Source organism: Argopecten irradians, chromosome 10 (genome assembly GCF_041381155.1).
Source record: "Argopecten irradians isolate NY chromosome 10, Ai_NY, whole genome shotgun sequence".
Classification (NCBI taxonomy): Eukaryota; Metazoa; Mollusca; class Bivalvia; order Pectinida; family Pectinidae; genus Argopecten; species Argopecten irradians.
This window is the reverse complement of record NC_091143.1, coordinates 11,491,806-11,506,268: the sequence shown is the minus strand read 5'-3', so window position 1 is coordinate 11,506,268 and position 14,463 is coordinate 11,491,806. Positions and strand designations below refer to the sequence as shown.

Below are 14,463 nucleotides of genomic sequence, written 5' to 3'. Positions count from 1 at the left end.
TAATTTGAAAACCTGCTTTAAACACCGGAAAACAAACAGGATGCTTAGTGGATAGATTATATCATTCATTAAATATGACCTAATTTATGCACGTGGCCCAGCCAATGTGACCAAAGTGTGTAATCATCTTAGGCACGTTATGTCAAGATTCACAGGCAGTACTAAACATAAAACTCAAGTTATTAAATAGTTGATAACATTTTAGCAAAATTATTAAAGTTTCCAATGCTAAAATAAAGCAAATGCTTAACTAGGTTACTGTAATATATTTATTCAATTTGCATCAGTTTTTGAACTGATCTTTACAAATCCAGGATTGCGACAAAAAACAATATTATTTCTATTATTATATTGAAATAATTAGCACCTAAACAATGGAAATGTAAATTTGGATTCTTTGACCTTTGAAATTACTATGAGTCCAGAAAAAATGGGATGTCCTGAATAGCATACAATATGCAGGTGACCCTGACGTATATTTAAGCAAAATATTTTGCTTATCATTGAGTGGCCGTAAATGGCCCAAAGTAATACTCCTCCTTTGTAGTGTGGTGTTCTGGATATAATGGTAACACTTTCGAAAATGGTAAAGAATGGGCCACTCTGATTGGCTGAAATTTATATCTCTTATATATGAATGAAAACGGGTACATATCGGTTATGATATAGGCTGAATAACATTATATAAATGCTTTAACACCAAGTTAATTACATCAAGGCCCCTAATTTGTCAAAATAAGATCGTAGTCTTTTTGTTATTGCAGTTGTGTTTCGATTTTTAATATTCTCTTTTATCTAATTTAAACTAGTTTTTATTTCCATAGGAACAAATCTTATTTTGTATCTTTTTCAGTTTGAATAGCTATTGGTAATCTATTTCTTTCCAAATATGATATGAATTCTGATATCAAATATGAAACTACTGATTTTATCAAGAGTTTATTGTACTGTAAGAGAAAGTACAAGACTACAAAATAATAATGCTTTATCTTTATAGAATATGAATATTAGTTTACAAAATTCCGTCACTAACAATTTCGTTAAGGTACCGAAGATCAATTTTGAATTCAAAGTCACTTAGGACATTTTTGAAATTTATCTAGCTACTCTAATTTCCGGAACTCAATCTGTTTAAGTATTTGCTGATTATATCTGGCAAGTTTTTACAAATTATTTCAAATTTTGGACACACATTCGATAACATAACATATACTTGAACCAAACCCTAAACCCTAACTTAATCATCCTGCTTGAAAAATCAATTTGCAGTCAAAGAGATTAGTAAGTACCATTATAAATATTAGGTATGTAGAATGAAACCAAATATTTGTTAAAAAAAGTGGACATAAGGAATCACCTTGTGCCATGACAAATATTGTTTGACAACCAAGGTGATTTAAATACAGATCCTTATTATCTCTACGTTTGATATGATGATCTGACAACATCCAATTCAATTAGGGGTAATATCAAGACGACCTTTGGAAATGTCCAATAAAATGGGCACTACCAGAATCTTGACTGGGGACGAAATAGCTTGAAAAAGATGTCCGAATTATTTTCGTGAACGTAGTCATCCCGTCCAAAGATTATAACAAAGGTAAATGTATATGTATACTGGAATGAAATGGCGTTATCAATTGATGTATCAATGTGTAGAAAATGTGTTTAATCTGAAGTCCACGTGGTAAAAAGGTCCTCCAAATATGACCCCTTATGGTATGTTTTCAGATCCTCTATTGAACGGAGTGGTTATAAGGATCTGTATTTTAATCAAATTGTTAGTCAACATCATTTCAGGCATTTCATGTCTTATTTCAAAAAAGAAGAGATAAAATCATACATTAAGTACATTGTGTAGAATTAAAAAAAAACGACTTTATGATATTTTTTTCGTCTTAACTAAAATTAAGCACATGGAAACATACATTTTGCTTTTTTATGTTCATGAATGTATAGGAATACACTTCCAAATGTCAAAATAATTTATGTATAACTGTAGTGTTAAATCATTGAGAAGGATTTTCATTATGCAAATTAACTGACGGAACGCTCGTCCTTTTACTTGATCTATGACGTACTACATACCGATCGGCCTATCAATGATAATCACATTGTCACTGTTTACGTATCTGATGTACGGTGGAATGTTATGTGAGCTATTCATTAATTTACACGGTCATACTAAGCTTGTGACAGGGCAAATAAATGGGTCAAATACAACGTTGACATATATATGCAATGTGTATCAGTTTTTGAACAGAACTTCACAAATCCAAAATTTGCCGAAATAAAGAAAAAATATTTATATTCTAATATTTAGCACCTTAACAATTAATACGTTAATTTTGATTCTTTGACCTATGACCTTCGAGAGTACAGTACTATTAGCCCAGAAAAAAATGGATGTTCTGAATAGCATAAAATATACAGCTGACCCGGATGTATATTTTGCTTATCTTTGAGTGGCCGTAAATCGCCCAAAGTGATACTCCTCCTTTGTAATTTGATGTCCTGGATATAATAGTAACACTGTCGAAAATGGTAAAAGATTGTGCCTATCTGATTGGCTGAAATTTAGATTTCTTATATATAGATGACAACGGGTACATATCTGTAATGATGTATGCTGAATAACCCTTTATAAAATGCTTTAACGCCAAGTCAATTACATCAAGGCCCCTGATTTGTCAAAATAAAGATCGTAGTCTTTTTGTTATTGTAATTATGTTTTGATCTTTAATGTTTTCCTTCATTCAATTTCAACTAGTTTTTTTTTATCTACATAAGAACTTTTCAGTTTGAGTTGTTATGAAAATGTATTTCTTTTCAATTATGATATGAATTCTTATATCAAACATGAAACTACTTGTTTTATCAAGAGTTTATTGTACTGTTAGAGAAAGTACAACGCTAGAAAAGAATATACATGCTTTAGCTTAATAGAATATAGATATTAGTTTATAAAATTCAATCACAAATTATTTCGTTAAGGTACGGAAGATCATTTTTTTATGTGCAACCACTTAAGACAAATGCCATTTCCTTAATATTCCTACTAGCTACTTTCATTTACCGGAATTCAATTTGTTTAAGCATTTGCTAAAAGATTACTAGTATACCTGGCATGTTTTTAAAAATGATTTGAAATTGTGGACACACATTCGATAACATAACAAATACTTGGAGAAAACCCAAAACCGTAATTTAATCATCCTGCTTCAAAAATCAATTTGCAGTCAAAGAGATTAGTAAATACCATTATAATTATTATATATATAGAGTGATACCTATTGCTTAAATATATGTTCAAAATGCGGTCACAAGTATTCCCCTTGTGACATACAAAAGCATTTTAGAATACATCATTTCAGGCCATTTATGCCTTATTATTTTCAGAAAGGGAAAAGAGATAAAAAATATATATAAAGTACATAACATGCACCAACACCTTGACCACTGCAAACGGAAAGAAATTGGAGCTGGTGCGGAATTTGAAAATTACCTTTTCATCAATATGTTTCATCTTAACGCAAATGGAAATATACATTTTACATTTTTATGTTCATAAAATGATAAGATCACACTTCCACATGTCAAAATAATGAATGTAAACTACACTTAAATTGCTATTTGTAAACTGTAGTGTTCAATCGATCATTAAGAAAGATTTACATTATGTAAATGGACTGACGGAACGCTCGTCTCTTTACCTGGTCTATGACGTACTCCATAACGATTGACCTATCACTGATAATCACATTGTCACTGTTTACGTATCTGATGTACGGTGGAATACTGTGTGAGCTATAAAAAGAATGTAATGTCCTTGATATTTTCGTCGACTCAATAACAAAAACAAAACTATTTCCCCGTCGGATTGTATATAAAAGTGCTGGCAATGTGATGTGCTGCACTTCAAGTCCAGATACACGCTTACCAAGTGATACCTACCTCGTCGAAAAAGGTAAATACTTATCCATACGTCTGTTTCAACCTGATACACTACTGGTATTTATTCTTTATATTTTAATTATTGCTTGTGTAAATTATACTAGACTTGTTCATTACTTAGAAAAGATTGCTTAGTGTGTACTATAGGAGATATTGGCAGTGCCCTGACATTATTAACTTACATACATCGTGGTAGTTTATTAAGCTAGCATTGCATTTATGAGCATGCAATTAGTCTGAATTGTTGAGATATATATAACTTTTATTTAAGTTATTATATTATTTATTTGAAGGGGAAGGGGTGCAAATCTTGAAGATCAAAAATTTCAGCAAATATATTTGAGTTGTTGGCGATTTTAATCTAAATGTATAATTATGTTTAATTACAAAGATTTTGCTATTTTGGTTTTGTTTTGCCATGAACAAAACTGTTGATAAGTATACTTTTTACTCTGTTTTATTACAGCATTCATTACAAAAAGATGCTGAAGTTGATCATACTGTCCTGCCTTGTGGCCTGTGTAATCTGCCAATACCGTAAGTAATTCCCTTCGAAATGTATTATGTTGAGTAATATCACGTGATAAACCCATGTCGTCTGCCTCTTTATCATTTTTCGTCAATCTGTATTTGATGCGCGAATTATCAAAGAACTGCATTTTGACGACAGGAAATTAGAGTTTCAATAATGTTATGGCGAACATGTTGCTCATAATGAGGCAAAAACGTTATAAAAGCTAGTATATTAATATCCGAAATAAAAGGCCAAAATAAATTCAAGGTAAAATAAAAAATGATATGATCATGTTGCGGATTAGAGCATTGGTTAGCGAATTAAAACTGATACACTATTATCACATGTGTCACCATTGTTTGCATTTGCACAGCTCCCAATGTCTCTGACAAGCAGTAACCCAAAATATTGCAATTGTTATATTGAAGCGTTTTTTTCTGAAATACAATTCATATTAATTTATCACTTGATTTTTGGAATTCGATATTTTTTTTCAAAACGTGATTGTGTTTCGTCGACTCTGCATAGGTTAGTAAGTTAGCAACATAATCTTAAGAGATTATAATCCAACATAGTTAGCCTATTTTGTTTCGCTCGACTTAAGGCGAAAATGACTTTAGCAAGGCGAAGCTACTGAATGTTTTCGTCTCAATATATTTCTAGATGTTAATATAATGTACGCATGTTGAATAATCGTCATTTATTTCTTGGAACTATTCACAGGATCCACTAGAAGAAGTAGTGATTCATTCCTGTTAGACGGTATCCTTGGTGACAGTTTGGATTCCGGGTTAGATCTCTGGGGATCTGATCTGCTGGCCAACGACTTGTGGGATCTTGATCTTGACGGGAACGACTGGCGCGGACGTAGGGGTGGAAGGTGGAGGAATAGGAGAGGTCGATTTGGTAGGAGAGGAGATCGATTTAACAGGAGAGGAGGGCGAATTAACAGGAGAGGAGGGCGATTTAACAGATTCAATAGGGGGTACTAGTCTCAATTAGGTATGCATTTTCTCATTATATTAATTTGATTCATTTTACAACAATTATTTAACAAAGATTTAAATGCTCAAAATGTTTGGCAGCGAGCAAATCCATAAAGCACAAATAAATACACTGATATACCGTTATAGAGATTACAATCTAGAGAATAGTTAGTGTGTGCTCATATATATTTCTAATTAATTATCAATTTATTCTGTTTAAATCAAGTTGATGATTTGCCATTTTGATCAATGAATTAATCTACTTTTTGAAATTAGATTATACAAAGTAAAAACGAAATGTGATTCTTATGCATATAGTATAAGTATATATATTTTTTATTATTTTACAGCTTTCATTTGTCAAATATCAATATTGGAAATCCAGACCGCTTCATCAACACATTTCATGTAAATTCATATCATTCATGTCATATTTTTCTAATAAATTTATTTTGTTACAAAATTATTTTGATTAATTCGACGTATTTCTTGTTATCAAAATATCTTAAATCATGTAATTTAATATAACATATGATAGCAATAAAGTATTATGGAACACATTAAGACTTCAGAAAATAGTGGAAGAAGGAAAACATAACGAATATCCTTCATAAACCATGCTCATGATAACACTACGTCGTTTATGGATGACCTTGGTGGTCATGTGTAACAGTCCAATAATGCGGTTTACATACACATAAACGACACACAATGCGATATTCCTGTCATACACACAGAGTACATCATTGGTTAGTTCTGCTCTGATATTTCTTTGTTCTGACATATTATACCAGCTTGACCTCGCCTGGTGTTTGTGTATAAGATGTCAGATGATTTCGTCACCAAACATATCTTGTCGTAACTTAGACTATACAAGAAGTACATTTACTATGTATATAGGAAAATAATCAATGGTTTCTTACAAAAGACAAAAGACAATTCAAATGACATAATAGCAATGACTCGGACACTACATAAAATGGATTATTATTGGAAATCGCTATAGATTAGTAGGGACATTGACAGAAGTTTAAAACTTGTTCTTTCGAGAAAACAAATTATATCTATTGACAATCTTTTCAGAAGGAACAAACGATTGTATGTGTTTTACAGAGGGCTTTATTTCACTAACTAGTACCGTTTTACAAATGTAAGTAACAAATGTCAGCATGTATAATTAATTTGGAGTGATAATTACACAAACTAATTAGATCGATATATAAGAAGAAATTAATAGCTACATCTTAGTTATAAATACTTGGAGTCGTGAGTAATCAAACAGCTTCACTGTCGTACTCCTACCCTATAAACTACTAAACCTTCGTTAACTCCTAATGGAACTTTACAGTATATTAGGTAACCCTTATATTGATTACCGATCGGGACTCAATTGAGACATGTGGAGAACCATTACCATCGCTAATACCACGTACAGACGTTGACTATTGAATTTAAATTATGTTGGTGATACATTTTCTCTATATCCGTGGATTTACTTAAACAATTAAATTTTAAACACCAGTGAAACAGTCAGAAAGTCATTGACGTAACTAAAACAATACTTCAAAGAAATATAGGAATCGACGATGAACCGCGAAATTTCAACCTCCGCTAATATGCCCTGTAGGGAAGCCGCAAAATATTGACCCCGCAAATTCACAGCGCTATATGGTATGTTTATTGTTTGCTGCTCATGGAATTACTTTAAGTAAAAAAGAGAAATACAATAGTATAAGGGAGGCAATCCTGACGTCCTTACCCAGATCAGAGAATCGCATTTAGAAAAGACAAATTATAGATTATCAACAGCATCATAAAATTCGTCATTATGTTACTCATGTCACTATTTAAAAAATGTTATATTTATCGTGGATTGATATTCTCTCCTAGTATGCAAGATTATTAGGATTAATACAACATCTGAATGAATGTACGAATGAAAACCTAATTAAATAGATTCACGTGTATATCACTACTATCACCTACTTCCATCACTAATTGTACATATGAACACTTTACTTTGAAAATGTGATTTTGAAATTCTAAACTGAATATCGATTTGTATTAATTAAAATGTAAAATAGGTATGAAATCTCTGAAAAGAGGAAATAAAGAAAATCTATCTATCTATCTATCTATCTATGGCCTGCTATAGGTATGTGTTCAGTGGTGACTAATATGCACCATATTAACTTTTAATCCATATATGCTTTACGTATCTAACTAATGTAATGCATTTTGGTAAAAGACACTAAGTACTCAGTTTCCATAAGTGTTACGGTATTATTAAATTAGATATGGGTGTTTCAAGGGTTTTTTTATCATAAAAGTGTTCCCAAACTAATAAAAATAATAAACTGCTTACTAAGGAAAAATCAGCCTAATAGTCTGATAAATTTGGAAAAGCATAGATATATGTTTATTAAAATAAAATACTTTTTACCTCTGGAGGAGAATTAATCGACAATTTATATTGCATTCTACTTCATGTACTTAGAAGTTATAGGTGCCGTAATTACCATACTGATTAATCAAGAAGCACTTTATACATATATAATACACCACCAAAACATATGAACTTACGACGGGAAAAAATTCAAACAGGAAAATAAAAGATCAAAAAATATTCTGCCAGTACTACTACAAGCAATATACATGTATTTTCAGTGCAGTACAGTGAACACTGTAGTCAGACCATGTGGACATGTTGTGGTGTACTATTTCATTTTTCAATTCCAGTGTTATTAGTAATTTCAAACTTAGTTATGCAGATTTATTTTATCTAAACATGCACAAAAAGAGCATTTACAGTGAGATAACCCTGTGTTGTAACTGACGTTCATACAACAGCATGCATTTTTGTATGTCTTTCAATAATTTTCACAGCTTTTTCATCAAATTTTATAGTTTTCAATATGCAACTGAAGAACCATTAACATGTCAAACAAGTTCTGAAACAAATAACTGAAACTTTTTCTTTTTAAATAGTTTGGATTACATTTCAAGCTTTTAAAATAGCTGTTATGTACTAAAGTGTGAAGTTTATGAAATATAAAATATCCATTGTGAGAGAAAAGACGTCAAGAAAGCATTATATTCACCATCAAATGGGAATGCGGAAAACTGAAAATACTTTGTCATAACGTTTTTGTTTTTGTTTGAAATTTCTACATTAATGCAATATTTGATACCAAGAACATGCGCTTTAGAGCTATCTAGTATTGCGATTTCAATATTTTGTCTATCAGATAAAATATTCACACTAATCTTGAAACAATTCCCTTCTGTGACGCGTTGCTGTGAAAATTGTAAGTTAAACTTAGAAAAAAGACTTAAAAGTACAGACCTATAACATTCTGTCAAGCATTTCAAGTTAATTTCTTTTTTAACAAAAAAAACTTTTTAAAGCTTCTAGATTTTGAAATAAATTAAAATTTTATTCATTTCTGACTCATCCAACAATGATCGTTAGTCAATTAAGACAATTATGATATCAGTTCTACGTTACAAAATCATCAATGGAACAATCTAGATATATTAGAAAGTATTTCGTAGAGCTTAAAATAAAGGTAGAAATAAAGTAGCGCCATGGGTATAAGCGCTGGACGTAAACCCCACGGCAGGTGTCAACTAAATATATTTCGGAATGCTATTATGATGGCATGTTCCCCCTGGTGGTTCAAAACTAGTTGACACAGTGCATGTGTTCTTAGTCACGCCTTTGGTCATACATGTAGGAATTTTTCCAAACATAAATCCCTGGTTATTTTTTTACTCAATCTTATTAAAGTACAGATCCTTATTATCGCTACGTTTGATAATAGGATCTGATAACATCCCTTTAGGGGTCACATCAAGATGACCTTAGGAAATGGCAAATCAAAATGGTACTGACAGAATCTTGACTGGGGACGAAATAGCTTGAAAAAGCTGTCCTATTTTTTTCGTGTACGTAGTCATCTTGCCAACACAGCACAACAAAACTAAATGAATATGTATACCCGGACGAAGTGGCATTATCAATTGACGAAGCAATGCGTAGAAATACACGTGGTAAAAGGTCATCCGAACATGACCCCTGATGGGATGTTGTCAGATCCTCTATTGAACGGAGCGCTTAAAAAGATCTGTATTTCAATCAGATTTATTTTTACTCGTAGACATGATATTTCGCTATATATCTATAATATTCGTTGAGTAGACGCATTCTTTTCGTGACTGTTTTGAGACCACAAATATAAAAAGCGATATATTGTTATCACTATTGCTTCATAGGTTATATTAGCCGCGTATATTTCTAACCCCGAAATATCTAATTTCTAAACCTCACAGGAAAGTACCCACGGACATTTCATGCTATACAATAATGCATTTTATTGGGTTTGAGGTTACATGTACATTGTATTTGTCTACAAAGCATTCGTATAGCATTCGTGTACCGGTTGAAATACTGAGGACACATATCATAGAGCTCATATATTTTAGCAATGTTCATTTGTGAATACTCTGCGTCTTGCTCCATCCAGATGATATTTATGTTATGCGGCTGTTAATTACGTCATTTATCACTAACATTGTCTAAATATTCGAATGTCAAAAATTGCATATGGATACGTCAAATTATAGCATCAACCGTTTACTTGTCGGATGATCTGTTCAAGTACAAGCTATAAAATTAATTTGAAATTAGTCGGAAATTTAATTGAATGAAAGAGAGCGATGCAATTTTATGTTCAAAGCTTTCCATATAATTATGACATGATAACAATTAAGATTTAAAATCATTTGGACCGTATTAATTATAGCAATGCTTCGAAGCGTTTATGTTGTTTTGTATTTTTTCGTTTTCCTATCTCATGGATTCATGTTAAACTCTGATCGCGCGAAACCAGATTATAAACGAACTTCTGGTGTTATTCTTGCCCTGACCCACAAATGACAATACGCCGAGCGAAGAACATACTCTATCGGGCAAGAGTGTTGCTAAGTTCAAATTCCTCTTGGGTAATGCAGATTTACTGTTCAGTTCACGTTACGTTCGTGACAAAGCATATATCATAATCACAACAAGGCGATTACCATGACAAGCACATATAAGGGCCGCATTGCTGTTACAAGTCAATTCAAGCGGGTATTATAAAGCGCAATATTATTTATGCCAACGCCAAGAAAAATCAAAGAGGGGATACAAAAGAAGAGATTCGGTAACGGAACGATAGCGTGGAGGACTGATAATAGATGAAGCGGTCAGAATGACTGACGTTTGTTAGGCAAGGCATCGATCAATGTTTAGATGGCTGTCCATAAATCTTACTTTTCGCAAGAAGATTATTGCATTGTTGTCAATTATAGTCTAGCCTAAGAGCAAACAATTCTGATAATGATGGATATTTTTGCGGATGTACAATGTCTCAAATCAAAAGAGAGCAAAACCAAACAAACAAACAAAATAAATAAAAAAAAACAAGTTCAATGATGCTATACCAGTGGAAGTCACGTTACAATCTACCAATCTTGGTAAGAGAATCAAAATAAACATTTATATTCCTATGGATTGCCTTCATTAAGTCTAATTGTGAAGCTTTCATATTCGTAATACAAAATCGTTTTTTCTTAAATTGCAGTTTCAGATATCGACTGCTTGTCTGCTTGTTAAAAAGATAAATCATTGTTGGAGATCGATTAAAAGCAATTTTTTAATTTGTTATTGAAATCATTAAGGATATCCTAGGTTAATTGTCGCGTCAGTATTAGCATTTTATATCTAGGATGTTTAAAACTTTAGAAAATCGATACTAAATGTAAGACTCACAGCCATAGCTTCATGTAAAACAATAATAAATCTTTAATTATATATAATTCAATTTTGCTTGTAATGAGCATTTTCATTGGCTTAATATTTTACTTTATCAGCCCATAAAGGAAAAAATGGTGTCTCCTTTTGTAACGTCGCTTCTGATTGGCTGAGATAACGGCGTAATGATTTCAAAGACAATATATATCCTAAAGAACTTTAAATATTGAAGAGACTATCTTTGGTAAATTGAATTTTAATTAGAATAGATTTTTTTATGTTATGGAGATAAAAAAACAAAAATCAGAGTGCTTCGCGGTTTATTAGGTGTACACTCATTTTTTTGTATATTTTTTAATATCTCCATAACATTAAAAAATCTATTCAAATTAATCCTTAGATATCAACATAGACATGCACGTATGTACATATGAACATTGAAACTATATGATGCTACATTGGTACGTAATCTATTATTAGAAACAAATATTCCATCTCCGTAGGAAATAACTATATTTCTGTCTCCGTTTCAATTATTGTGTCCGAAATCTTTATCTGCATGTGAAACATATGATCTTTCATCAAAACGGATTACTTTTGAACATCCGTATGACTGCTTGTACAAGGTATACCATAAAATAATTTTGTTTGAGATACGTCAAACGAAATAAGACCGTATCTTAAACAATCTTATAATTCAAACAAATGATGATGACAAACATTTGAACTTGTTTCGACAATGTCTGTTGTTACCATGGCGAAAGAAGTCATGTTTCAAATACGACGCCTAATATATTCCGTGTGTAATGAGAACATCAAAAGAGTTTCTCGTTGGGCGACACTTAGGCGGATAGTGACGATAGAGACAGAATGATAAACATTATCTAAGCTCGTGCAAAGTGATATTATCTCAACAGCTTCTTGATGAAATCACCGACACAGGCATGTTTTAGTCTCTTTTTTATCAAATCTACTATATTCGTATACTGTTTTATAAAAAAAGATGGAGTTAAGCTTCAAGTTGCAAACCCCATTACAATTCCAAGGTGATAATTGCGGTGCCTGTATCACTTAACATCGGATAGAATCACTTGATGTAGCTGCTAAAATAGCAGACGTCTAAAGGCTAGATGGGTATCACAAGACAATAAAACCAGCCTCTATGTACAGCTGATGCATTGTCAAGACGCTATTATGCATTAGCATTGATGGATTTTCAGGCATTGATCAGATATACAAATTCAAACAAGTCACACTTTGTTTTGTATATAAATCTTGGTCATTTAGTGTGAATTTGTGTTCAATTTAAAGATTAAGAACGTGAATATTTAAAAGACATTCGGTTCTTTTTTCAATACTTATACATACCATTTAAAGGTAGATTTCGCCCGATGAAATGTAAAGACCACGAAATTAAAATTTATCCTGAACATAGATATGATCTTAAGACCATTTTCAATACATGCCTAGCCTGACCAGGATAATACTCCTCTTAAAGTAGAGCGAAGTCAAGTTTACATAGAACATGACGAATTTTCTTTTCGAAAATGGGTCAGAATCAACAAACGGAAGCTTGCAACAAAATGTCAGATAGAAGTGATTGTCTAACCATGGCATGTGTAGTAAAAACAACAACAAAACGAAGTGCGGTAAATTATATATTCATATCATAAAACTAACACACTTCATGTTACTGACATACGCTCAAAGCTTAGTACAAGAAACATATATGCCATTGCATGTCCCCTGGCACATGTATTAAAATCTAACTCGCCACGTGCAACACGAGTCCCAACCAACAGAATCCGGTAAGTTTCCACTTGAGATTGTAAGTATCCACTTGAGATGTGCTACCGCCATTCTCCTCCTTTTGTTGCTTCTATGACTTTCGTTCATTTTGTTTACCAACTCTTGAAAATTTCCATTCCCTCGTAGATGCATATATCTGTCATGTCTGTCTGCTAATAAAATAAAGATTCCATTCTAATTTCACATTCCTCTCTCTTTGTTTTTATTTTTCTTCATCGATTCCGTCTAGATACAATAGTTTATTTTCTCGCACGCTTTCGTTCAGCCATTTTGTTTACTTTTAGTACGCGACAATGTGGATGCGTGAAACGTGCTTGAAATGCGTGACAAGACAATCCATCGTAGTTTCGTTTGCATACTATCCTGTCAGTCTGACATCGTAATAAATAAAGGATTTCCTTCAATTTTATATCCAAGTCACATTTGTTAAATCTAATAAGCATATAGAAAATTGAATTGAGATATTTTTTATTTTTCTTCATCTTTTCCTCCGTCTATCGAATTTTACAATAGATATATATATATATATATATATATATATGGTTGGGCGAAACCTACCTTTAATGTGTCAAAGACGTAATGTCAACGATCCTTACAAAAGAATTTTTATAGGATGCGAATTACATTAGACAGTAAATATTGGACAATGAAGTAATTGATACCGTGTAGACAAAAGATACAGTCAATTTCTTAAGGTAGCCTGCCCCTTCATCAAGACATGGTTTAAAATTTATAATAGAAAATACACGGAAACAGAGATGGAACATAAAGTGTATAAAGTTAACGCTATAAACCTTTCGTCGAGAGGGTGCCGAAAGTCGAATCTAGTATGAAATTTGTACCATTGGGAATTATACATGTATAATACGTCCTATCACAACTTGGAGATTTAGGGAGAACCTCCCCTATGAATGACAAGTGCGAGCGCGTGTTTTTAATCTTCTTCTTTAAGACTGATTTATTAGTGCATCATACCATCAAAATCATAATTGTGCATAAAGGTAGAACTTCAATACGGCAGTAACGCTGCAAATAATCAAGAGATGTTAACATAACTGTGATGTCTCTGACAGCTATCACCAACATATATATACAGACAGAAAATTAACTACCGTGACATTCAGAGATGCATGTTCGTGATAATTTCTAGATTGATATCATGAACACATGAGATTATTCTTCTGGAAAACATGTACAGTTAGAAACGTGGGTTGTCCTGACATTTTCATTTGTTTTATTATCCTTATCTGATTTTAAACTTGAGATTTCATCTTACTACAGTACCTTGTCATTAAGTATGGAAAGAACGTCATGTGTGTTTTTATATATCAAAAGGATATTGAGAATATTTTCTTTTACCGTATATTTTTTGTTATTGGAACCCCAATAAAATCTTTTTTTATAAA

General features: G+C 32.1%; 1 long non-coding RNA gene across 1 annotated transcript; it reads left to right on the top strand.

Moving 5' to 3' along the window:
• Positions 1-3,858: 3,858 nt before the first annotated feature.
• Positions 3,859-5,920, top strand: LOC138332727 (uncharacterized). The gene is made up of 4 exons (XR_011209849.1): positions 3,859-3,967; positions 4,421-4,491; positions 5,192-5,470; positions 5,805-5,920. It is a non-coding gene; the product is annotated as an uncharacterized lncRNA (long non-coding RNA).
• Positions 5,921-14,463: the final 8,543 nt, after the last annotated feature.